Below are 27,239 nucleotides of genomic sequence, written 5' to 3'. Positions count from 1 at the left end.
CAGCCTAGAGATAGGGTACCAAAGGATTCATGGGGGCAGTGGGACACTATATAAGGGGGAGATAATAGTTGCCTAAGCTGGAATATTTATAGATACTTTAGTGAAGGATTCATAGGAATAGTTTGTTATTGTTCCAAGCTGAGATAGTTGTGTAGAGTTATTGCTCTGAAGCTAGGGGCAGGGGCAGAAGGGGCAGAGTTAATGCTCTGAGACTGGGGTGGGGGGGGTAGTGTGATTTTACAAACTGGTTTTACAGACTGATGTTACAAAGTTTTACAAATTGAGTTTACAAATATAGATCCCAAGGACCCCACCATTACTGATATTACAAATTGGTATTACAAACTGATATTACAAACATAGATCCCAAGCACCCCATCATAACTACCTTATAGTATATGCCTAGTAGATGAATTCCTGAGTCAAAGTTTATGGCCATTTTAATTACTTTATTTACATAATTTCAAATTGCTTTCCAAAAGTGTTGTACTGATTTGTAGCTTAAATACTAATGTGCTGGTGTGCCTATCTTCCCACAACTCCTCTCACATTGACTGTTCTGTTCTATTGTCAAATTTGTAAATTGGCAGGGTCATTTTAATGTATATTCATTTATATTTGTGATTTGACGTATTATTTCACATGATTACTAATAATTGATAATTCCCCTATTGAAGACTGTTTATTCATATCCTTTGATCATTCATCTATTGAACTTTTGGTTATTTATCCTAGAGAAATGGGTTGAACACTTCTATAGGGTCTTCTGTCATCAGTCAATGCTGAAGCCATTAGTCATCAGGTTGAAGTCAATTCCTCCCTGGTTGAAGTTCCAACCAAAGAAGTGGTTATGAATACCTTTATGTTCCTTTTGTATGGCAAAGCATCTGATGCTGATTCTATTCCAAATGAGATTTATCCATATATAAGTTACATATAACACAATGTCATTTATGTATGCAAATATATTTATATATACAGAGAGATCTATACTTAAGCTTGTATCTATTGCTTATACATTTTAAATATATTTTTCTATGCCAAATTAGCTGTTAAATTTGATACAAAGATACTTCCATTTTTATTATTTATTTATTTATTTGAATGAAAAAAACATTTACTCAGTTCTTGCTACACATCAGGCACTCTGCTCAATGCTTGGAGTACAAAGACAAGCCAACAAGACCAACCCAGCTGTCAAAGAGCTTCCATTCTAAAAGGGGGGGGGGGGAGCTAGGCCATGGGGAGGGGGTGGAGCACAGGGGCATGTAGTTGACAAGGGGAATGCAGCACTGGAGAGAGTTCATCTGTCAGGGTCTGGGGTCCCAGGACCAGGGTCCAGGATCTAGAATGAGGAGGAGGAAGGTGGATGACAGGATTAGAGACAGAAATTGTGTGGAAATGTCTGGGAAAATATCAGAACAGCCCTTGGCTGGATCAGAATGGAATTAGAGTCTGGCATGCCCATTTTCTCCAGATCACAGTGTGTGTGAATAATGTGGAATTATTCTTGAATAATCCATCTTCAGATATTTGAGAGTCTGGCATGTGGAAGAGCAACCAGACATGTTCTCCTTGGCCTCACAGGGCAGTGCAAGGGGCGATGGGAGACGCTACAGAGTCAGATTTAGGATCAACATAATGAAAAATCACCTGGCTCTTAGAGCTATCTGAAACTCTGGATAGGCTGTGTCCAAAGGGAATGAGTTCCCCCCCCACCCCTCACTTGGCATCCAGAATTTGAAAGTGGATGAACATCCCTTTGGGAAGGCAGAGAGAGTATTCCAGTTTGGCTTACATAGACCAGATGGGCTCTGGGCTCCTCTGGCCTCCAAAGCCAGCCCCCTCCCCCCTCCTCCAGGAGTGTCTCAGTCACTGGTGAGCCTGTTAGAGCTCTTAGTGCGTTTTAAAGTCCTAGGACCTCTTCTCTTTGAATTGCCAACAATACAAGTCATTTCATGGACTTTGCTTTTTGTCATTCGATTTTACATTTGTTTGTATAAAACCTATACATTCCCAGACCCAGGCTGAGGATTCCAGACAACTGAAATCTTTTTCCTGAAACATTGTTGGTTGGTTCACTGATCTCTCCCTCTGTGTGGATAGGGATTTGTCACTGTATGTAAGGCAGGAATTATTTAAGGTATCCAGATGTGTGCTAGTGTGCACAAATGCAGGCATGGAGGTGTGTGGATGCTGGTTATGAATTGATGATGGAGGTGATAGCCAAGGCTGCATCTGTCTGCACTATGCTTTTCATCACTGGGGCTCATTCCTTCTGAGGATTCTGACCTAGGGAGACATTCTTGTATTAGGGGATCTTTGAAAGAAATAACTTCATCCTCTCCTGCATGGCCAAGGGGACGTCCTTCAAGGACTTGGGCTGTGCACAAAGTTTACGGATGGCTTCCTGGGTCTCTTGGCATAGCTTCTCCCCAAGGTCACCTCCACCTGCCCATGCCAAGCTGCCAACTTGGGCCAGCCCTCGAAGACATCAAAACCAGCATAGAAGGCCTGCATCAGCTCCTCCAGCACCATCAGATCAGCAAAGGAGATCTGGTCACCAGTGAGGAAGGGCTTGTCCTGCAGGAATTTCTGCTACAGATGGTGTAGGGATTGTGTCATGAAGGCTATGTTCCTGTCCACTTTCTCCTTAGGGATGTGGACATCAATGAGAGGGCCCAGCACCCGAATCCATAGCAGTAAGCCAAACGCGCCCCGAATGGAGTCAGCATGCTAGGACAGGTATTCTTCAACCTGGGCCTGGGCCTGCAGGTCTGGAGGATACCAGTGAGCTGGGGTCTTGTATTTCTGACTCAGGTAGTGCAGGATGGCTGAACTTTCTGCCAAGGTGAAATCTTCATCTTTCATGGCCGGCACCCTCTTCAGTCTGTTCACTTCGGCAAAATCATCAATCGTGTGCTGCCCCTGGAACAGCTCCACTTTCTTTACCTAGAAGGGGATGCGATTAACCTTGGTGAAGAGGTTGACCGTGTGGCAGGGCTGGCAGAGAAAGTCCAGGTAAAGTTCCAAACCCATGGTTGGGAAGAGTGCTGGGATTTGATCTGTCCTGATCTAGGATATTTCCATTTTTATCCCAGTTACATTATTTTTGTTTGAGCAGAAGTTTTTCAGTTTGATGTAATCCAAGTTAACTGCTTTATCTTATGATATTGCTTTTACCCATACATTTACCCATAGGTTTCAAAGGTATTTGAACTAGCTAATTTGTTTTTTATTTCCTTATGGAACACTTTGTAATTGAAAGTATAGAAAAATTTTGTGTACTTTGGTAGATTGATCCCCATATATTTTATGCAGTTTTTAGTTGTGTGAAATATGGTTTCCCTTTCTTTTTTGCCTTGGATTTTGTTGCTTGTATGAGATTTTGTGCTCCTTGTGCTAAGCTTTTAATCTCCTTCCAATTTTTTTTTCTACCAAAGTTCTCCTTTCTTTTCTATTTTCTTCTAGTACCCTCATTTGCTTTTTAAAATTGTAATATATTTTGCTTCATCTCTCTCAGTAATTCTCATTGAACTTGTGCCGAAGCTGTGTTTTTATTTGAGGTTTTGCTTATAAATATTTTGGAGTCATTCTCTTCTGATTTGTGTTCTCATTTTTTAAATGAACACAACCCAATACTTGGCACATTCTAGGGACTTAATAAATGCTTATTGTTTTATTTTTGTTATTTTTCTTCCTTGATTTTCTTCTCCTTCAGTGCTGTTTATACCAGGTTGCTCACAGTCTTAACATCAAGATTGTCCAGTAACAACTCTAAGGCTATTTAAGTAGTTGAAGGCCCTCTTGAAGACATTTAGGACCTTGCCACCATGGGGTTGGGTAATAATAGTAGGTAACATTTACATAGGGGCTATTATATGCCAGGAGTGGTGCTGTGTTTTGAAATTATTACCTCATTTGATCCTCACAATAACCATGGTAGGTAGGCACTATTATTATTCTCATTTTATAGAAGAGGTAACTGAGGAAAACAGGATTTAAGTGAATTGGTCAAGGCACATCACTAGTAAGTGTCAAAGGCTGCATTTGAACACAGGTTTTCCTAACTTCAAACCTGTGTTGCCTTGCTGCCTCTAGGAATTCTAAATTGAGACTGCCTCATTCAGACTATTAGTTTTGTTTTTTTGTTTGTTTTTCTTCCTTAAGTCCTTTAGACTTTAATTGATTCAAGGGGCTAACAGCTCAGGCTTGTTGACACAGATCACTGGTGATCTAGGTACAAAAAACCTAGAGATCCACCCGAGTCAATATTTTATCCTTGCTCTTTCATGCAATTGCTAAGTAAAACTTTGGTTAAATATTACATAGCCTCTGAATGTCTCGTTTGGTTCTAGTCCTGCGACTGAATCACCAAACCATCTTGAGTCAGGTCTGGCCCAGAACAATATCCTACCTCATATCACACTTACTGGTATATAAAATCAGAATCTGTTTTTAGATTGTTAAGTACCCTGAGGACAGTCTTTTAGTAGTACATTACAATGTAACAACATCCACTCTTTCACAACCTTGTGAAATAGTAATCCAAGTATTGAGGCTTAGAAACTAAGTAACTGGTCCAAGATCATTCAGTCTGTAGGTGTCAGAGCTTTAACTTGAACCCAGGCCTTTCTGACTCTAATTGTAGAAATTAGAGAAATCTATCCTGGAAGCACAGTCTCTTAGTTAAATGGAAAAATATTGCTAGAGCCAGAACCATTCTCTCACTCAAACATATGTTCCATCTGCACAAAACATTTATTTTTACAAGTCTTTTAAGCATAACTCTACCAAGATTATATCCTTTCAGGCTTTGCTTAAGCTGAGTGGTGAATTTACCTTACACATTTTTAACTTAGATTTTTATTGATGGTTTTAATATGTGAAAAATTTATAAGTTATAGAAATTGTTTTATAAGAAAGGACATTTCTTAGGCAGCTAATGATATGGTGAAGGTAGTAACTAGCAAAAAAAAAATCAGATGAATCCCTAGTATAACAATGAAGAGATTTATATTACATAAACATATACAATTTTTTTTTCTTAAGCTTTAAATCTGTTTTCTGTTAACTGGGTTGGATATGTGAGGGTTACAGGTTTCCTGTGGGTTAATTTGAAAAGCAATCTGGATTTCCTGTGCCTCAGCTGGAACTTGGTTTTAGTGATCTTTTAGCCATGAAATCACAGGAGACTAAAATAATACCAAAAGACTCAGGTTTCATACATAGCAGTTCCTTAGTGGGGGGGGTGGGGAATTTTAGCCTTGAATTCACAAGAGAGGCTCGGGTTTCATAAATAATAATAGCTAATAACTAACATTCATATAGCACTCAGTATGAGCCAGGTTCTGGGCTCTGGGCTTTACAATTATTATCTCATTTCATCTGAGATAAACCCTAGAGGTATAAATTCCTTGGGGGGAAAGGGAATGGGATATGGAGACAAAATTTTCTGGGGATTGTTATCATGTAGTTAAGCTTATAAGTCCCCTGAGTTAGTTAAGTCTTAATACATTTTTGGAAATTTTCCTTTGAAGGAAAAACTAACCTAGTCAGCATGGGGGAAAGCAATATATTTGTCCTACCACATGTGTTTTAAAAATAATTAAATATGCAAAGTATGTATCTGATATAAAGTGTAAAATCATTTAAAAAGGTTTCTCCTTATATGAGGTATGATACAAAATCACTGTAAATTTTTTTGGAGGTGCTTATCCTTGGAATGAAACAGTACAATACAAAGTTGAAGCATAAATAAAACAACTAATTGATACCCTTCCTTAATGCTTCTTTTCTTATTATTTTGAACTTGACAAGCATCAGCACAGTTGAACATTTCCTTACATTAAGAAGAATAGAAAAAAAGGATTGTCATTTGAGTTATTTTTTGACCCTCAACACTTTCTCAGATCCCTCAGTTGCTTCTCCTCTCTGACTGGAGGACTGGAGGGCAGAGCAATAAATTCCTCCCAAAGACTTCCTCTGATAGAGGTCTCAGATCAAAAATTGTCAGATAACTCTCCATTTTCCATCTGGAGCTCTGCTTGATTTCAACTAGGTACTCCTTGGTGCCCCCCCTCCCCTTTCAGCTTTCTTTTGTGTGTTGACTTCCTCAATAGATTGTAAGCCCTTTGAATAAGCCCCTGTCTTTCTTTTTTTGTTTGTATCCCTAGTGCTTAGCAAAGTAATAGACATATCAAACATAATAGACACTTAATAGATGTTTATAGAATTGAATTTAATTGACTGCCTATGAAACTGTGAACCTACAATACTGCCCAGCTTGCCTGTCTGAACTGCCTTCACTTTCTTATCCTTGAAATTTTTCACTATTGCTATTTTATTTTCTTCTTTTTCTCTAATATGTTTAGTATTACTTCCCCACCTAATTCCCCTTCCCCAATGCCAAAGGTCTTTCTCATAACAAATGATTATAGTCAGGTAAAACAAATCCACATATTGGCTGTATCTGAAAATTGTCTCATTCTGTTCCTCCAGTCCATAACTTCTCTGCTAAGAGGTGGGAAGCATGACTGATCATTTCATTAATTATAGGTCTTAAGTCTTTCACACTTGTCATCTTTTATAACGTGTCATTATTTGTATAAATTGCTCTTCTGTCTCTGCTTCTTTTCTTCTATAACAGTTCATACAAATCCTTCCAGGTTCTCTGAAACCATCCCCCTCGTAATTTATTACTGTGTAACACTAGTCCATTAAGTGACTTGCTCAAGGTCATACAGTTAGTAAGTGTGTCAAGTGTTTGAGGTCAGCTTTGAACTCAGGTCCTCCTGACTCTAGGTCTGGTGCTCTATTCACTGCACCACCCAACTGCCCCATAGTATCTTTGGGGTTTAAGCATACTGTGTACCACTGAATCAAGGGGTAAGCACATTTTAGTAATTTTGGGGGTATAGTTCAAGATTGCTTTGCAAAATTGTTAGAACATTTTGTATCTCCACCAAAGTGCATTAGCGTGTCTTAATTCCTTAACCCCCTGTAAACATTGTCATTTTCCTTTTTTTAAAAAATTGATCACCTTTGCCAATTTGATGGGTGTGAAGTATAACTTTAGAGAGTTCTAGTGCAGTTTAAATAAAATTTCTTTGTAGAAAAATATCACTGACTTCTTAACATATAGTGAAGCTTATCAGTTACCATTTGGGATGCCTGAGAGTTTGACTATATGAGAACAAATCTGTTGTGTTTAGTAGGTGAGATTTCTAGGAGGGAGCTAGAATTATGAAGAGAGAATTAAATGAAGATATACATTTTTAAAAATTTGAACCTTTCTCTCTTTTTTTTTGTAAGCAATTGGGGTTAAGTAACTTGCTCAAGGTTACAAGGCCAGGTGTTTCTGGGTGGGTGCTAAGTGTCTGAGCCCAGGATTCGATCTCCAGGTCTTCTCAACACTGGAGCTAGTGCTCTGCTGGGCTACCTGGCGGCCCCAAACCTTTCTCTTTGTTGTCATGACAAGCATCAAAAAAATGAACATTTTCATATACAAAGAAAAGAAGATTATACCTACCACCCTCAACCTATTGCGTACCGTTTGGCTTTTAAAAGAGTACATTTTAAAGTGAACACTGCCCTGCATGCTTGCGAGGTACCCTTCTGCTGTCTTGTGTGCACTTGATAATGTTTCTTTGAGTGTCTTTTTCTTTCCGGCATCATTATTACTTTAATGTTTTATGCCTTATTTATTTTGTCCAAGCCTAGAATCCCAAAGGACTGATCAGACTACAGTGACAATGATTTTTAATTGGATGCTTAGCCCTTAGTCATAGAGACACTACATAACTTTTTGAAGACTCATATAAACTTACATCAGGAAGGGAGGGTAGCCCTTGGGATTTAACGAACTGTAATCCCGTCTAGGCTGACTTGAGTCCAAAGGACAGGTCCCTGCTGAGCTACAGCTGTACATTTTGTTTGGTTTACATTTAATCAAAGTTTTATTGTTGTTGTCCTCATTGGTTCAGTCTTCTCAGATTCAGAATTTGCATTTGGGGCCCCATGAACCTATAACGTTTAGTTACCCATTCACAGACCACAGACATATAGACTTTCTAGACCCCTTCAGAAAGCATTTCTAGCTTGGAAGGACCTTCTACTTTGTGCTCTGTTGGCATAATCTTAGAGAATTCAAGCTCATACCTATGATATATCATGATGTGTATCATGATATGATGTATCATGATATATATCATATGCTATGATGAAGTATGGGAGTATTTCTTATATGTAAGGCTTCTAAATGACTACATAGAAATAGTGGAACAGAAAATTCTCCCTCAATACCCCAGAATGTACCCCATCTGAACAATGTATGTGCAGAAAACATTTTATTGCGATAATCTGGTTTTGATTTAAGACACCAAATCCTACCATTGGAATTGCCAAGTAGTTTATTTCCTGTCTAACTACATTTTGGCATCATGGAACTATAACTATAACCTTAATTACATAATCTTGACTGATACATATATGTATGTATGTATGTATATGTATATGTATATATATATATATATATATATATTCCAAGAAGAAAAATAAACATCCTGGAAATTTTCTCCCAAATCCTTTATCTTTTAATATAATCTTTCTCATTGTTTCTAATTCTCTGTCCCCTGAAAGAACACATAGTAAGTACATACATGCATGCATTTATAAAGCATGGGCTTATGGCATGTAAGCAAACAAATATTACCTGTAACATGTAATCAGTCTACTAATCCATCAACAAGCATTTATTAATTAATTCTGAAGTTTCAGGTACTGTGTTAGGTGCACATTTAGGTACATACAAAGACAAAAATGAACTAATCCCTGCCTTCTGGGAGTTTGCATTCTATCCAAGAAGACAATATATACATGTATAGGTGTATATAAAATATATGACAGACTATATGGCATAAAGAATGGTCATCCTTGGATTCAGGAAGACTTGGATTCAAGTTCCAAAGTCTTGTCTCTTCCATATATTTGCTGTATAATTGAACAAATCACCTAATCTCTCAATGTCCCATGAAAGTTTCTAAGAATTTAAATTGAAGAGCAAGTGTCAATCTCCATTAGGAGAGGAAGAATTTCATTGGAAGCTATCAAAACCACTATAATCATGGGTCTTATAGATATTTTGGTGGGGAAAGGTATAGGCAGCTATGGGGGAAAGAAAAGGTTTCATATAGATGGTACTTGAATTTTTAAAGAAACTAGAAATTCTAGGAAATGCATTCTAGTCATGGGGGACAAATAGGTTAATCACAGAGGGACAAAAGATAATGTTACAAGTGGGGAGTAATGAGAGGGCCAATTTGGCTGAACCATAAAATATGCAAAGGGGATGAATAAGGTTGCAAAGATATAGGGCAGGGTTGTGAAAGTTTTTCAGTGCCAAACTGAGGAATTTACATTTGATCCTTAAAGTAATAGGAAGTTGAGTAGGGAAGTGACATGGTTAGGCCTAAGTTTTGGAAAAATTATCTTGGCAGCTTTGGAATTGGTAGAGATTTCAGGAAGGATCTAATAATGGTATCATTCGGAGGTGATTTCAGTAGTCTTAGTGAGAGGAGATGAGGAATTGAATAGAGTGGTGGTTGATTGGCTAGAGAGATGAGAACAGATGTAAGACATGTTTTGGAGGTAGGAACCGTTAAGATTTGGCAATTGATTACATATGTGAGGTGAGAGAGAATGAGGAACTGAGGGTGACAGTAAGGCATCAAACCTTGCATGTTTAAACATGAGAATACAAATTATTGTGGAAATCTCTAAACTTTTCCAAGAATTTACCCCACCTAGACCATCTTATCTAGGTGTTGCCCCATCTATCTAGAAAACCTTACAAAGAATTTTAGTCAAAAGTGAATTCCAGCCCAGTGTCCTCTGGTAGGTTTGGGCAAAGGGGTAGATCATTTGTCTCAATTGCCTGAAGCTGGGGGTTTTCTGGGAGTGAGAGTGTTCAGAGTCATGTCCCCTAGTTCCTCATTAGAATAGATTTACTTCATTATAATCATTCTTCTCATTAATTGTTAACCAATCAGAGTCTATTGCTATCTACAGGAACATACACTCTTCCAAAGTCATATAAGCATTGAGTGGATTCCATGAGGGGTCTTTGGCATTTGAGAGTGCCACTGGCACCTTTTATTAATTATCCAGAAGCTATGTCTCTTGAACTTTTTCTATGTTACAAAGTTAACGTTATACATAGATAGTGTGTAAGGGTTCTAAATTTTGCATACACAATGAGAAAAAAATATACTTTGGAAACATGAGTAATTTCTCTTTGAAAGAGCGATAAAGAAATGGAATGCTATTTGCAATCTAGTTGTCCAAAGCCACCCATTTAGCCTGACATTCAGTAAGTAGAATGTTGTCAAGAGAGTATGTTAAAAGGATATGGTTTGGTACAAAATAGTTTTTGAAGCCAGATACATTGAAGCCTCAGTACATATAAATAAACAATGCCTTCACATACTGAAAATGTAAGGCTTTATTTCTGTAAGTTTCCTAGGGTATAAAGGCTGAGCAAAATAGATTTCTTTCTTTCAGTATGATGAACCATTCTCTACTTGATTTCTTTGTTGTTTTAGGACATAATACAGATATTTTAAGAGAAAGATTGATGATTTTAATTTTGTCTAGAGGTATTCTTTCACTGGTCATATTAGAGAGCTTGAGGGCAAATGCATTATGTAGTTTGGGGATTTTATAAAAAAGGATTAAAGCAGTTGCCCAAACCACCATCAACATTATTCATCAAATTGTTGAAGTGACAGAAGGGATGCTACTCCAATGAAATTTTAATAATTATATTCATTGTGTAACATTTTCACTCTGTCTCACCTGACTCCAAGACCAGCACTTTTTTTTTAGTTTTACCTATACCACATTAACTCCATTAGAGGTGCCACTGACTCCAAGAGGTCTGCGTCTTCACCACTACATTTAAAGAGAGGATTTAGGAACAGAAAGGAAAGAGAAATGTTTTCACTCTGGACTTGGGGAAGCTAGTCATTCAGGAAAATTTGCAAAAATCTTTTACATCTATCTTTAATTTGAATCATTAAAGTATTCACAAGTCAGCTGACTGTTGAAGAGCTAAATGATACAAAATTGTTGAGATTAGGTAACTTAACCTGTTTATGAAATAGCTCCAGAGAATGAAGGGGACCCTATTCAAGATTATTGACCTGTTGCCTGTGGGAGGTTTTTTTTTTTTTTTTGGAGGAGGGAAGGCAGGGCAATTGGGGTTAAGTGACTTGCCCAAGACAGCTAGTGTGTCAAGTGTCTGAGGCAAGATTTGAACTCAGGTCCTCCTGGCTCCAGGGCTGGTGCTCTATTCACTGTGCCACCTAGCTGCCCTCCCTGTGGGAGTTTTAAATGGATTTTCAAATCAACATGGGGAAAAAATGATGGGTACTCAAGTCAATGAATTCTGAACAAAAGAGACCACCTGCCAGTTATCCAAAGATTGTCCAAACCAGTTATGGGGGCAGAAAGTGATGTTTCCATTGACTAGACCTATGTGTACGATTCAGAGGTTGGGAAGATTCCACCCAGAGGCTGTTCTTTTCTTGCCTATATGTGTTGCTCCAGAGATTCCTAGGGCAGAGACACAACCCACAAAACACAAGCACACTGATGATCGGCTTGTCCCTGCTCTCAAACCTAGTGGAGACAAGTAAGTCTATGATGATCTTCAGGCTATATACCAACTACTGATTCAATTACTATACTAACTTGCGATGTTACAAATGTATGAAACTTTGCCCCCAAAGTAACTAAATTATACCTATCCTTTGACCCAGGAATCTTACTACTAGGTCTATGCAGGGCTGGGGAACCTGCGGCCTCAAGGCCACATGTAGCCCTCTAGGTCCTTGGGTGCAGCCTTTTGACTAAGCCCAAGTTTTACAGAGCAAATCCTTTTATTAAGGGGATTTGCTCTGTGAAGTTTGGATTGAGTCAAAGTGGCTCACTTGAGGACATAGAGGGCCACATGTGGCCTTGAAGCCACAGGTTTCCTACCCCTGGTTACCGTAGTGATCAAAGAAAGATCACTTATATGCACAAAAATATTTTTTGTGGTTATTTTTGTGGTGTCAAGAAATTGAATTAGTTATGGAGTGTGCTGGTAAATATTTAACCACTGACTTTAAGGGAAAATGTCTGCACATCATATTTTGAAGTTGAATCTGAATCATTAACATTTTCTTCATCATTTTATTAAGTTTAGAAAACTGACAACACAATAAATTAATCCCTGGTTTGTATTTGTTAATTTCCAAAGTGTAAATATTCCCTCTGAAAATTTAACATTAGGTTCTCTGATACAAGCTGACTCCAGTCCATATCTGATTGAGAATGTCCCTCAGTTTGGAAAAGGCTGAAAAGATTATGGTATATGAGTGTAATAAAATACTATTGTGCTATAAGAAGTAATGAGAGAGGGAGAGTTACAAAAACTGGGAAGACTTGTTTGAACTAATTCACAGGGAAGTGAATAGAATAAGTCACATAAGGCATGCAATAATGATAACATTGTAAAGACAAATAACTTTGAAAGTCTGAAGAACTTTGATTGATGAAATGACCAACCATAATTCAAGAGGAATGATGATGAATCATTATGTCCACTTCCCTGACTAAGAAATGGTAGATACATGTGTATGTATGACATGCATTAGATATATGTATATATTTAAACATGACCAATGCAAGAATTTATTTTGCTTCACTATGCATATTTGTAGGATACCTTGGGTTAGGGTGGGGCTGAAGGGTGCCTAGTGCCCAGGTGCTTAATTTTCTGGTTCAAGTTTTACAAACATATCCATGGGATGGCTATCAATAACTTTCCTATTAACCCCAAATTTTCTACCATACCCAGATTTCCTTCCTGAGGATGGTATTGTTCCCCTTGGTGGCCTGGTAGGGCAGAGGGCTCTGTGGTTTCTCCCTTTGTTCTCAGTCTATTTGCACTGAGGGTAGTATTTGCCCAAGCCACAACTGTCCCAACATCCTGCTCAAATTTCTCTACTTGATCATGGGAACAACCCATATTCAAAGTCTGATGCTGTTCAAGTGGGGCTCTACCCAGGAAGAGTGATTTCATTGCCCCCAAGACAGGCTGGTATAGGATGTGGCAAACTTCAGCAGAAATCTGAACGAAAGTCAATCTATCATCCTACTTCCTTTAGGAAATTTACCCCTTCCCTTGCAGATCCTCATCTGTGAGCTGGCTGCAAGGGGAATTCATTTTTACAAGACCAAATGAATAATTTATCACCTCAGCCTTACACATAAAGGGACAAAGGGCATATATCCCTTCTGGAGACTAACACATTTAGCTGACTGTAAAAGGGGGTGCTCAGAGAGTTCCCCCAAGCCACAGAAGTCTAAAGCAGAGAGCCTTTCAGCTCTGGCTCCATCAGATCACACCCCAAGGATCCCTTGCTCCAGAGATTCCTCAGGTTTCTGTTTCAACTCAGGTAGCTCCCTCCCCACCTGGATTCTTTACAGGAGAGGGTCCACTCACAGCTTATTCCCTCAGTTTGGGATTCACTCCTCCAGGGAGCAGTGAGAGGATAAACCTAGGACGGTCTAACATCCAATCTGGACCCCAAGTCCACTCCTTTTCTCCAGTTTCATGGCTCCTACTCATCAGGAACCTCTGGGTCAGAGACCAGAGAGTGGGGCCTGGCTGAGGACCCTCACTCTGTCTCCATCACCAGAGACCGCTTTGTGTGCACTGTCACCAGCTCCATTGGACAACCCTTTGCTTTCTTTCCACTCTCCTTGAAAGCCAAGAGTTCTGCCTCTGGCTGATGAATCACACTTGCCTAGCTTACTTTCAGTCTGACTGCTGGCAGATTGTCTAGTACAATCGAAACAACCCAGGAATGCTGGCCTTGGTTCTTTCTTTACCCTCCAGGGAAGTCTCCTCCAGCTCACACTGAGATAAGAGCCTGTTTCTTGTCTCAGAGAGAGGACTCCCCATACAAAATCAGGAGGGCTCTGGCCACAGGGAGCCAGACAGCATTGTGCCCCCCTTTCCTACAGTCCCCATCTGACCAAGCAATCCTCCTTTGTTTTTTGGGGGGAGCTCTTTCCTTAACTCCACACACTGTGAGCAATTGAGTTCATTTTTCTTCCCAAGCTACCAAATGTCGTAGGCCAGTGCCTAGTGTTTGATGGAGAGGAGCCAAGATGCTGAGCATGAGCTGGTGTTCAGTCATTTTCACTCACATCCAACTCCTTATGACCTCATTTGGGGCTTTCTTCACAAAGACACTGGAGTGGTTTGCCTTTTCCTTCTCTCACTCATTTTATAGACCAGGAATCTGAGGCAAACTGGGTTAAGTGATTTGCCCAGGGTCACACAACTAGTAAGTGTCTGAGGCTGGATTTGAATTGGGAAGATAAGTGCTCCTGACTCTAGACCCAACCCTTTACCCACTGTAGCACCTAGCTGCTACAGTGCCACCTAGCTGCTAAGAATCTTAAAAGTGACAAGGGAAGTAACTTTCCTTCTGATTCATATTCACACCCTTAGACTGGAGATATTTGAGGCATGACAGAGAGATATAACGCTAGGCCAGCATCCCTCTTGGAGACTGGAGGAGAGCTTTCTTAGCCTTGGTCATCCCTTATTTGGCCTATTCCTCCCTTCATTCATCATGCTGGTGGTAAAGTGGTAAAGTCATGGTCTTTCTCCTGTTTTCTGCAAAAGTTGAATAAACCTTAGAACATCTACCTAGGCCACCCAAAAGCCACATCTAGAAATTTAGAAAACTCGGGTATACCTATCTTCTATGAATTTCACAACAGTTACAAAAAGTAGATGAAGAAGGTTTTATTACCTTTTTTATAGATAATTAAAGTTAGGAGAAGTTGTGTCCCACTTGCCTCACCTCACTGACTAATGATGGAGTAGAAATTAAAGCAGCAGCACTCTTCACTCTTTCCTGGTCTATGCTGCTCCTCCTTAAGCTAAAGATTTGTTTTTGCTCAGAAGTTGTATTAGCTATTATATCAATTATTGTTTTGCTTCAAGACTCAGATGCCCCAGATGATAGTGGAAAAAACCCAACTACATTTGATGCGACTAATGTGAACCATTCAATATGTATAGTTCTACCTGAAGTCATTGTATCAGTAATTGCCCTCACAGGATATATTTTGACTTGTGGCCCTTCTATCAGTGTTGTGATCTAAATTTGGGGGAATTTTGCAACAATCCCTTGAGATTTTTAGGAATACCCTGAGGTATTAGACCTAGGAATCAGTACTTTGTATAATAGTGGCCTACTAAGAACATATTTTATTTGGAGATAAAAAAGTAAGCTCAAAATATTAGAGTTCATGTTGTTAGTTGATTTGTGACTTCTCATTTGGAACAATTAATATAATGCCAAGAGAAGCATAAGAAGGAAATTAAAGAAAGCTCTACACTGACACAAAGCAGCAATGAGAGAGATCAGTTAAAGAATGAGAGAAATTAGGAAGCACTGCAATCTTGCTGAACTTCTTGGCAATTACTACAGAATACTGAACTTTTTTTTCCTATATTTTTTTATTTTTCTAGTAGACAATTTACATAAAATCCCCCTTTAATTTAGTGTGACATTTTTCCACAATAAACTACTTAAAGAGCAGCTTTGGTCAAGAATGGAATGAAATAGCTAATCAAAAAGACATCACCGCTGATTTTTTAAAACCAATACATTCCCCAATTATGTTAAAAAAAAAAAAAACATCTGCAAGGGATATTTTCTCAGTTTTGACTTGTGGTAGGGTCTTCCCCGTGTTCGTGTACATGCTGGAGCTTCATTCTATCAAGTGTCTGCCATGCTAGAGAAAGGAAATACAGCTTTACATGATTCGTAGCTTCTGGATCGAAGACTCTAAAGTCTTGAAATCCCAAACTGTCACTGCTCCATCAATGCCAGTGGTACACAATTTGCGGCAGTCTTGCTTGCCCACTTCATAGACACTTGGGTGATACTGTTTTGTTGTAGCATGTCTAGAGCAGTGTTGCCATCCTCAGTCATGGCTCTCTTGTCCATGTTTGAGGAAGCGTTCCATGGCAGAGATGTTGCACTGGGTGCCCTGTTTTGGAACATCTAATTTGGAGACAAAGGTTTAAGGAAACAGCATTGGGCAGCAGTCATGGCCAGCAGCCACCACGCTATTCTCAGAAACAAAAGACACACTCAGGAGTGGGAGGAATTCTGTTTTCAGCTGTGAACCCATCATGTTTTTGGAGGCATCGTTAACTGATACTGTACTATCGTGGCTAACCCAAGCCAGGCCGTGTCCGCTAGCAGAGAAACTAACTCCGTGTACCCAACCACCACTTCCGGTACCACCAAACTCTGACATCAGTTGACCAAAAGGCATGTTGGCCCCATGGAGTACTTTTCATCCACTTCTTTAATGTAGGCAGAAAAAACTCTGCATTTGAAGTCACAAGATCCAGCAGCCAAAAAAACATTGTTGGGGTGCCAGTCCAAACTCAGGAGGGTAGAACGAATTGGCTTTTTTATGTGTTTGCTCACCCACCAGTCATTTTCACACTCAAAGTAGCACACAGAAATACCTACGGCAAATTTATTCTCCAGGGGAGACCATTTCACAAAGGTGGCTGCATGGTTAAGCCTCAGGATCGCCAGGGGTGGTTTCCAGATGCCATCTTTTGACTCCAGACATAGGCATTATGGTCTGCACCACAAGTTACAGTTCGATTGCTCTTGGGAGCCCAGTCAATACCTGTGCTGTATCCATTGTGTTCCTTCAGTTCACGGGCTTTCACCCACTGGTTTCCATTCTTAAGATGTGGACTGCATGGATTATCAGGGCTAAGGGCAATCTGAGTACGGTGTCTGTTCCAAGCATGGCATGGCAGGTGATTGCCTCTAGTAAAAATTGATGTAAGGACATTATTCTTAGTGTTTTCAAAAGGGAAAAAAGCTGGGATGGGAAGGGTTTGGATGGGCCCCGGAGCGGAGGATTCGCAGACTCTGGTCAGTCGACGCGAATAAGCTCCATCGGGCGGTGGGAGGAAGACAGAGGCCGGAAAATACTGAACTTTTTAGAGAAAAAAACAAAATGTCTGTTGACTCAATAAAACTCCCAAACTCTGAACGTGCTTACTTTTAGGGACCAGTCGTAGACTTCCACTAGCCATTCATTCTTGTAGCCAACTCAATTGCTTAATGTCCTCTTATAAAGACTATAGAAATCAGAAATATTTCATTTAGAGAAGCTACTTAATACAGCACCTCATTAACCCAGGCAATATTGAGTGGGTTAGGGGACACTAGGACACAGAACTTAACACTGTTGCATGCACTATGATTCCTGATATATTAGGGGGGATGCAAACTATCGCCTTGGATACACTGTGATTCTTTGAATCAACTGCCAGGACTACAAATGCTTGATGATACCTAAAATTTCCAATTCTCTGAAGCAATCTCACATTTTTTTGTACTGAATCCCAGCACTAATCTTCTTATAAATAAAACTTATTCCCAATCCCCTGGAGGTGACCTTGATACCTCTTAAATAGGACCATGATACAGCAGTTAGTAATTTTCTAGCATAGTTGCCAAGGGGCTCCAACCTTACTTACATATGAAGAATTTTATATGATTGAAGGAGGGCCTCTTATATCGTATCAAAGGAATTCAGCCTGTTTAATTTAGCAGTCTCCCACTCTGTAAGAACAGTCCAGATATAGACATTTTTTGCTCCTTTTCTATGATTTATTGTACTGACCTGAGTGGTTCAGCTCTCATCTCAATAAATGTAATCACAGGAAATACAGAATATAATCACAGAGTATTTAGAGTAAGGATGGAGTGATGTGGTTCTCACTACATACACTTCAGTTGAAGTAGTCATAGATTCAACCATTCATTCATATAATCACAAAATCCAGACTGTAATCACAAAAATGTAAGCTAGGTGTTGCCATTTCCTCCCCCAATAATATATGAATAAATCCTTCATCAGTTTTATGATTTGGCCATGACATGGTACAGGAAATATATAACTTTCCAGTGTTTGAGAGAATCAATCATACCTTATTGGCTTATATATAAAAATAGTACATAGGTTCATCAATTTTCCAGCCCAGAGTGTCAAGGATTCTACTTTTAAGAGTTGGGGCCTGGGGTGGCTAGGTGGTGCAATGAATAGTGGCCCTGGAGTCAGGAGGACCTGAGTTCAAATCCAGCCTCAGACACTTAACACTTATTACCCATGTGACCTTGGGCAAGTCACTTAACCCCAATTGCTTTGCCTTCCTCCATCCAAAAAAAAGCCAAAAAAAGAGAATAGTGATACTGGGCATCCATGTTTAAAAAAAAATTAGAAATTAAAAAAAAAGAGTTGAAGCCAGAAGTAGAGGAAAAACAAGGTGTTAGAGAAGGAATTGCTCTTGAAAGGAAAGAAAAAACGTCTCCTCCCTGCCTCCCATTGACCACGTCACTGGAGAGATTAAACCAGTAGGAGACAAGGCTTCTTGCCAGGAGCAGAGATGCACTTTCAAGGACAAAAAATGGATGTAGTTACCAGAGGGAAGAAAAATCTTCAAGTAGCGTGACCTTTCATGAGAGAAAAAAATCAGTTATAGACTCAAGTTTTTAGAGCCCACTTAAATTGTCCATGCAACAGAGGGCTGCAACCATGCAGAACACTGTGAAGACTACAAAAAAAAAAGACTTCTATCTAGTAGTAGTGTTAGGAGTTATCCCCTGACATATGAGAAGCTGGCATTAATGTCTTACTCCAGTACTACCATTGTACTTTAAATTGTAACCCATTCTTCAAATGTATGCTGCATGTCTTTGTGGGAGAAGGTGCCTCAGGATTTGTGGTAGAATGTTTTGTACCAATTGTTCTTTTTTCCTCATACTTAATAATATTTTATTTTTCCAATTATATTTAGAGAGAGTTTCCAACATTCACTTTTATAAGATTTTGAGTTCCAAATTTTTTCTCCCTCCCTCCCCAAGATGGCAAGCAATCTGATATAGGCTATACATTATACCAATTAAGGGGCAGCTAGGTAGTGAAGTGAGTAGAGCACTGGCCCCCTGAGTCAGGAGGACCTGAGTTCAAATCTGGCCTCATACACTTAACACTTACTAGTCATATGATCTTGGGCAAGTCACTTAACCCCAATTGCCCTGCCTTACCCCCTACAAAAAGCAAAAAAAAAAAAAACCCAAACCATTATACCAACTATTCTTTCTATTATCTTAGAAAAAGCCATTGCTAAAACTTAATTAGGTCTCCTAGGCAATTGTCAAAGAGAAGCACCTTAGTGGAGTCTCAGGAGCCTTAGGAATTGGAGTGCTTCAGTTAGTCAGTCAACAAACATTTATTAAGAGCCACCTATGTTCCAGGCACTGTGCTAAGCACTGAGGATAGCTTACAGTCTAATGAGGGAGACAATAAACAAATAGATATGTAGAATAAAGCACACATATGATAAAGAAGAAATAGTTAAGATAGGGAAGGCACTAGAATTAAAAGGGATTGGGTAAGGCTTCTTGTAGAAGATGGGATTTCACCTCAGTTCTCCACTGTATAAATAATTCAACATCCATTTAATTTCCATTTTCTTTCATTGCTTTAAACTTCGATTTTTTTTTTTGTCTAAAGGGTTGCCAGGCAAGGAGTGCCTATACTGCACTATTGAGTAATGTGAAAAGGGAGGGAATGAATGAAATAGATTTTGTAGAGCTTTGGTTCTGCTCTACTTCTTATAGAAGGTCTGATCCCCCATGCTATTAGTACCCTCCCTCCACCCCACAAATAACTTTGTATGTATTTTGTATTCACTTATCTTATAGTTATTTTCTTATCCTAGAATATACATTTTCTGAGGTAAGGAAATGTTCCATTTCTGTCTTTGCATTCCTAGAGTCTAACAACATACATAATTCTTTGCACACAAATACTTGATAAATACTAATGACCAATACTTAGTAATAGTTTGGATCTGAGTAGTAATGAGAAGCAGTGTGGTAGAGGATCAGAATTAACCTTGGAGCCAGAGGGACCTGGGTTAAAGTCCTGCTGCTGCCACATATTCGCTGTGTCTTTCTCAATGTTGTAGATCAGTGCTACCAAACTCAAATAGAAATGTGTCTGTGTATAAGGATCCCTGATGGCTGCATATTGACTTAGAAAACCATATTATTAATATTAATCTATGAACACATATTAACATTCATGTTCTATTGCATTTTTGCTGATTTTATTAAATATTTTCCAATTACTTTTTAATTTAGTTCTAACACTCCAGAGTGTGGCAGGCTGAAATACCTGTTTGATGGTTCTGCTCTAGGTAACTAGAGGCAACTAAATAGTTTGGGAGTCCGAGCCTGGAATCAGGAGAAACCTAAGTTCAAATCCAACTTCGGACACTTACTGTCTGTATGGTTCTGAGCAAGTGATATAAGCTCTGTTTGCCTGAGTTTCCTTAACTGTATAACAATGGCACCTACCTCTCAGGTAATGAGATAGTACTTGTAAAGAGGAAAACAATTCTTAAAAAAAAACCCTTTGTAAGATTTTAAGTTGCAGAGTAGGTGTGAACCTGCACACTTGTGGTAGAGGGAATTTCTTATCCAGGCAGTTCCTTATAGCAATTAAAACACCATCCAATCCCTATCTTTATAAGAGGTGATAAAAGATCAAAGAGGATCTCAAGGTTTTGAACATGGGACACTGGGAGAATGGTAGTGGTAGAAACACTAAAATCAGGAGGGAAAGTTCATGAACTCAGTTTAATTAAACTTGAGGCACTGTTGGAGGAAGTCTGTGGGCAATTAATCAGGAATGTGAGTGTGGAGCTCAGAAGAGGGGTCAGGATTCAGGCTTGTAACCTACTTTATAGACAGTATTCTATACATGAGATTTAGCTACATGATTATAATTGCAATACAATCAAAATTTTAGGTTTGGAAGGGACCACAGTTGTCAATAGTGACAGCATTATTTATCCCCTCCCCCCAAGAAATTATTCATAAAAGTTGTTTATAGTTGTGTCTAGATGCGACTTTTCTTTTTCCCCTTTACAGAGGAGAAAGAATGGGCTTATGGTTTCCTTTGGGTAAATATATGAAACTCTATATATCCAGGAGAAATAACTTAGAGAGAACAGATTAAAGTGGAATACAAAAGGATCTAAAACACTCAAAATTAATCTCTTGCAATGGTCTGGCTTCCATATGTGTAAGCCAAAATACACGGATAGAATCAAAACCTCTCCTTAAATGTTAACATACAACCAGGCAGTGCTTTGGTTCCCTATGTTTTCTGTGCAGGCCAACAACATTCTTTACCTTCCTTTCCTTCAATAGTCACCCAAACATCCCAAGGTCAAAACTGTTGCCAACAATAGCAAATAGTGATATACACAGGGGAGGGATCAGAGCCTGAAATACTTGGAATGCCAATGAAAGGTCTGGAAAGATCAGACCAGTCACACTGACAAACTCAGAAACAGAATGTAACACTTTCCAAGAGCTAGCCACCTTCATTTCTAAGTGTTTGGTAGTCTGAGTTGTGGAGAAGCTTTGGATAGGAGAAGAGAGCCACCTCCTTGTCAGATATTGAAAGTAAGAAAGAATAAGCAACATTGACTAGAACCCAAAGTGGCCCGTGGAACAAAGGACATTTTCCTCCATATTCAGGGCTTCGGCATGGCAATTATTTAAAATCCCAAGCTTTGTAGGAACAAGAAGAAGGATATGAAATGTTACCTCAGGAAATGACAATTAAGGACTTTAAAGCTAAATCAAAATAAATTGTGTGTTCAAAAAAGTCAGGAAACTACCTGGTTCTTCCAAATAAACCTACAAATAACTTAAAATAATGCCTCAAAGTAAATTTTAAAGCAACAGAAATAATTAAAAGTCAGGATAAAGCCGTTGTCCAGCCTAAGATAACTTTGGAGGATGTTGGGAAAGATCTGACTTCCTAGGGAGATGGTCTGATCATAGTGAAGTGCAGATGCTGCCCAGCAGATACCTCTGACTCAACAATTAGAATTAGAATTAATTTAAAAATTAATTAAAGATTAATTAAATTAATTAAAAAATTAAAAGAATTAACTAAAAAATCTAATCTTAAAGAATGAGTAAGCTAAAGAACAAATCATGGAAACAATCAGTGATTTTATTAAGGAGAATGATAATAATGAGACAAAATACCAAAACTTAGGGGATGAAGCAAAAGTGGTAATGAGAGGAAAATTTGTATCTCTAAATATTTATATCAATAAAATAGAGAAAAAGCAGATCAAGGAATTAGGTATTCAATTTAAAAAAGCTAGAAGAATGAATTAAATATCTAATTAAAAAGCAAATTGCAAATCCTAAAAATTAAAGTTGAGATTAATAAAATTAAATATAAAGAAGCCATGGAATTAAAAAAAAACTAGAAGTTGATTTTATTGGGGGGAATCAGAAAAATAAACAAATCAATGGTTTATATGGTTTTTAAAAAGAAAGAAAAAAAACAAATCACTAGTATTAGAAATGAAAAGGGTGTTTATTAAATTAAAGCAAGTATTAGGAGTTATTTTGCCTAATTCTATGCCAATAAACTAAACAAATTAAGTGATATGGAAGAAGACTTAAAAAAAATAAAATGGGGCAGCTAGGTGGTGCAGTGAATAGAGCACTAGCCCTGGAGACAGGAGGACCTGAGTTCAAACCCGGCCTCAGACACTTAACACTTACTAACCATGTGACCTTGGGCAAGTCACTTAACCCCAACTGCCCTGCCTTCCCCCCTCCAAAAAGCAAAATAATAGTAATAATAGTAAAAACAAACTGCCCAGATTAACAGAAGAGGAATTACAATATCTAAATAAACCCATTTTAGAAAAAGACATTGAACAGGCCATCAGGAAGCTTCCTAAAGAAAAAAAACAACAACATCAAGGACCGAATGAATTTACAAGTCAATTCTACCAAACCTTTAAAGATCATCTAATTCTGAAATTAAATAAAAATTTCTGAAATGATAGGCAAAGAAGGAATCCTATTAAACTCCTTTTATGAAACAAATATGGTACTGACACCTAAACCAGGAGAAAAACAGAATAAAAGTTATAGAACAATTTCACTCATGCATATTGATGCAAAAACCTAAATAAAATACAGGCTAAGAGACTACAATAATATATATAAAAGATTATATATTATAACCAAGTTGTAACAGTAATGCTGGGCTGGTTCAATATAAGGGAAACCATTAAAATAATCGATTATATCAATAGTAAAATGTCAAAAATCACAGTAAAAATATTTTTGACCAAATACAAGACTTATTCCTATTAAAAGCACTTGAAAGCTTAGGCATGAATGGATTTTTACTTAAAAAAATAAGAAATATCTATTTAAAATCATCAAGTATTATCTGTCCTGGGTACAAGGTGGAAGTCCTCCCAATAAGAAGTGAAACAAGGATGCCCATTTTCATCATTATTATTCAATATGGTACTAGAAATGCTAGCAATAGCAATAAGAAAAGAAAAAGACATCAAAAGAATCAGAACAGGCAATGAGGTAATAAAACTATCACTTTTTGTAGATGATATGATGGTATATTTGAAAAATCCTAAAAATTCAACTAAAAAGCTGCTTGAAACAATAATTTTAACAAAGTAGAAGGATATAAAATAAACCCACATAAATTATCAGAATGAAGAGATAGTTCATTAAAAATAACTACAAACAGCATAAAATAACTAGGAATATACCTGCCAAGACAAACCTAGAAACTACATGAACATAACCATAAAATATTTTTTATACAAATAAACTATTTATCCAATAAATAATTGGAGAAATGTTCATTGTGCATGTTTGGGAAGATCCAACCTAAGAAAAATAATAATTCTATTTAATCTACTTATTCAGTGCCATCCCAATTAAATTACCAAAAAAATAATTTATTGAGCTAGGAAAAAATAATAGTAAAATTCTTTTGGAAGTACAAAAGGTCAAGACTTTTAAAATCAATTAATGAAAAAAATATAAAGAAAGGTGGTCTTGCAATGTCAGATCTCAAACTGTATTATAAAGGTGGCAATTATCAAACCAAATCTGATACTGGATAAGAAATAGAATGATGTATCAATGGAATGGAGTAGATATACAATACACAGTAGTAAATGATTATAGTAACCTTGTGTTCGATAAATATAAGGATTTCAGCTTTTTGGATAAGAATTCACAGTTTGGTAAAAATTGTTGGGAAAACTGGAAAGGGATCTGGCAGAAACTAGGTACAGATCAATATCTTATATCATTTACCAAGATAAGCCCAAAATGGACACATGACCTAGACATAAAGGGAAACATCATAAGTAAATTAGAAGAACATGGAACATGTTATCTATCAGATTTATGGAGTGAAGAATTTATGGATAAGCAAGATATAGAGCATTGTGAAATGTAAATTAAATAATTTGATTACATTAAATTAAAATGTTTTATACAAATAAAATCAATGTAGCCAAGGTTAGAAGGAAAGCAGAAAATTGGGGGAGGAGGGATTTTATAGACAGTTTCTTGAAAAAGGCCTAATATCTCAAATATACAGAGAACTTTGTCAAATGTATAAGAATGTCATTCCACAATTCATAAATGATTGAAGGATATGAACAGGCAGTTTTTGGAGGAAGAAATCAAAGCTTTCTGTAGTCATATGAAAAAAATGCTCTAAATCATTATTGATTTCAGAAATACAAATTTAAAAAATTAGAACAACTTTGAGGTATCAACTTATACCTATCGGATTGGCTAAAATGATAGAAGGGGAAGACAGAAGACCAGCAAACCAACTGAATCTATGGCACTGGATCGGTGGGGATGATGAATGAGGAAGAGTTGATAACCATTTTACTGGAGGCCTAAGCATAACCTGTACTATTCTGCGGGAGCTGAGTGGACTGACATCAAGGGCTGGACGTTGGCATCATGAGAATTCATTAAATGTAGGAATGGGTATGGAAAAATTGGGACACTAATACACTGTTGGTTGAACTGTGAACTGATTCAAGCATTTTGGAGAACAATTTGGAATTTTTTAATCTCCCTAACTTCAGTCCCTTCCCCTTGCCATTCTATCCCACACACAAATTAGAGAATGAGCTTTTTCATGAATTATTCAATTCGGTCCAATGAAGATTTCTTAAGAGTCTACTGTATACAAGATATTATGAGGTAGGAAGGTAGACAAGCATTTAAATTTTACAAAGTACTTGTCATACATTATTTCATTTTCTTATCAGCAACCTTAGGAGGTAGGCCACAGAAATATCATTAACCCAACTTGCAGATGAGGAAACTGAGGTGCAAAAAGTTTAGTGATTTCCCTTCAAGCTGGGATTTGAAGGAGCCCATTCTTATTCCAATCCTCTTTAATTCACATGCTATTTTTCATCTTATCAAGCCCTTGCTAAAGAACCAGTAATCATCCTTTATCGAATAAAGTATAACTTTAGCCTAGAAATCAAGGCCCTTCACTAATATGTCCCCACATACCAAGAATGACTTTTTGTATTGAAAGTTTTCCTTAATTGAGTATAGTAACTTTATGGACAGAAGTCAGTGAGTAGTGTTTAAAATTTTTCTTAGCCTCTAGACTGACTTCATTGGAAGCAGACATAACTGCATGAGAAACAAAGGGGCAATTTACTTATTACTTTATTAATTGTAAATTATATATTGTATATTATAAATTGCAAACTCCATTGTTAAGCGTATCTCACTTCTTATATAAAGATTTGATACAGACAAGTGAAATTTATGCCCCGACTTTTATATTTTGTTGTTGTTTTTTCCGGTTCTAAGAACTCCCAAACTAGTTGAACATAGACACATGAATTAATGTAACTTAGAGAGGTAGCAGTGATATAGTTGAAGAAATCTTGAATCTAGAGTCAGAAGACATGTTCAAGAGTCAGCTCACTACTTAAATGCTGTGTGACCTTAGAGAGAAGAGGAAGGGAAAAGTATTTATAAAGTGTCTACTATTTGCTAGATACAGTGCTAAGCACTTTATAAATATTATCATATTTGATCCTCACAACAACTCTGGAAAGTAGGTCTTAACCTCCTTTTACAGTTAGGGAAACTGAGACAGAGTTTAAGTGACTTGAGCAGGGTTACACAACTTGTAAGTATCTGAGGCTAACTTTGAACTTGAGTCATTATGATTCTAGACCCACTACTCTATCCACTGTGCCACTAGTGACATCTGGATCTCAGTTTAGAATTAACTCTAAAATGAGAGAGAGGGTTAGCCTGATAGATCTATGCACTTTCTTCCATTTTGATATCCCATAATTCTGATTGTATGGCCATAGGGCAGAGGTTCTAATGGACCTGTTTCACCCCTTGAAAGTGAAGTAAAAGAAGGATCTGAAAATATATCACCAATTACAAATGAAAGGAGAACTTAATTATGGCTAGATGGAGCAAACTGGGCTTCATATATGAAGGACATTGTCCATGGCCTAAGGATAAGTTAAAGGAACTTTGGGGACATCTCAACAAAAGAGAATTATCATAAGATATTTGATCTATTTCTACTTTCTCTACTTGAGAAAGTACTGAGTTACTAATGTTTATTTCCCAGGAAGTTCTATTTATTCTCCAAAAAGGAGACATTGAAAGATATGAATTAGGACTACGGAGAATTGGGGCAGCTGGGAAGAATTTAGTGCTTTATTGTTAGTCTGTTCAATTGCCCAGCTGCCTACAGTGGCATTTACTCATACTGAATTTTCAGGCAGAGGAGGCAAAGAAGGGGAGACAGGGAAAGAGGGAAAGTCAGGATTTCATATATGTGAGAAAAATGACTTCTACATGATAATGAGCTTCAACAGTCATGTCTGATTTATCCAGAAAAATTTAATGTAAGAGATTTTGGTAGAAATAAGTCCCAATCCCATCTTTATTTATGTTGCTTTTTGACTTAAAATTGGAATAAATATAAAAAAAACAACCTTTTTTTTCTGGGGAACCCTAAATGCAGGAAATCTTAGGTTTACTAAACGTTGTAAGTGTAAGTCTCACATATGAATAAAAGTATCACAAATCCTTTTGTTTAGGGTCATAGCTGTATTTTTTTTTGTCTTTCTTGATGGATAATTTTTATCCACGTTTTCAGCTGGTTGAGGTAAACTCTGT

The 27,239-nt window shown here is 37.7% G+C and overlaps 1 long non-coding RNA gene and 2 pseudogenes across 1 annotated transcript in view; all 3 read right to left on the bottom strand.

Annotated features, from left to right (window-relative positions):
• LOC138161045 (uncharacterized) overlaps positions 1 to 27,239 on the bottom strand; it is a 142,786-nt gene that overhangs the window by 82,900 nt on the left and 32,647 nt on the right. The window lies entirely within an intron of this gene.
• Positions 2,086 to 3,039, bottom strand: LOC138160955 (glutathione S-transferase theta-2 pseudogene; annotated as a pseudogene).
• LOC138160954 (actin-related protein 2/3 complex subunit 1A pseudogene) lies at positions 15,310 to 16,953 on the bottom strand (annotated as a pseudogene).

This window comes from Petaurus breviceps, unplaced genomic scaffold (assembly GCF_028583685.1).
Source record: "Petaurus breviceps papuanus isolate PSGF00001 unplaced genomic scaffold, PetGlider_PUasm1.0 183, whole genome shotgun sequence".
NCBI lineage: Eukaryota > Metazoa > Chordata > Mammalia > Diprotodontia > Petauridae > Petaurus > Petaurus breviceps.
The sequence above is the reverse complement of the archived record's forward strand: the minus strand, read 5'-3'. Positions and strand labels throughout refer to the sequence as shown.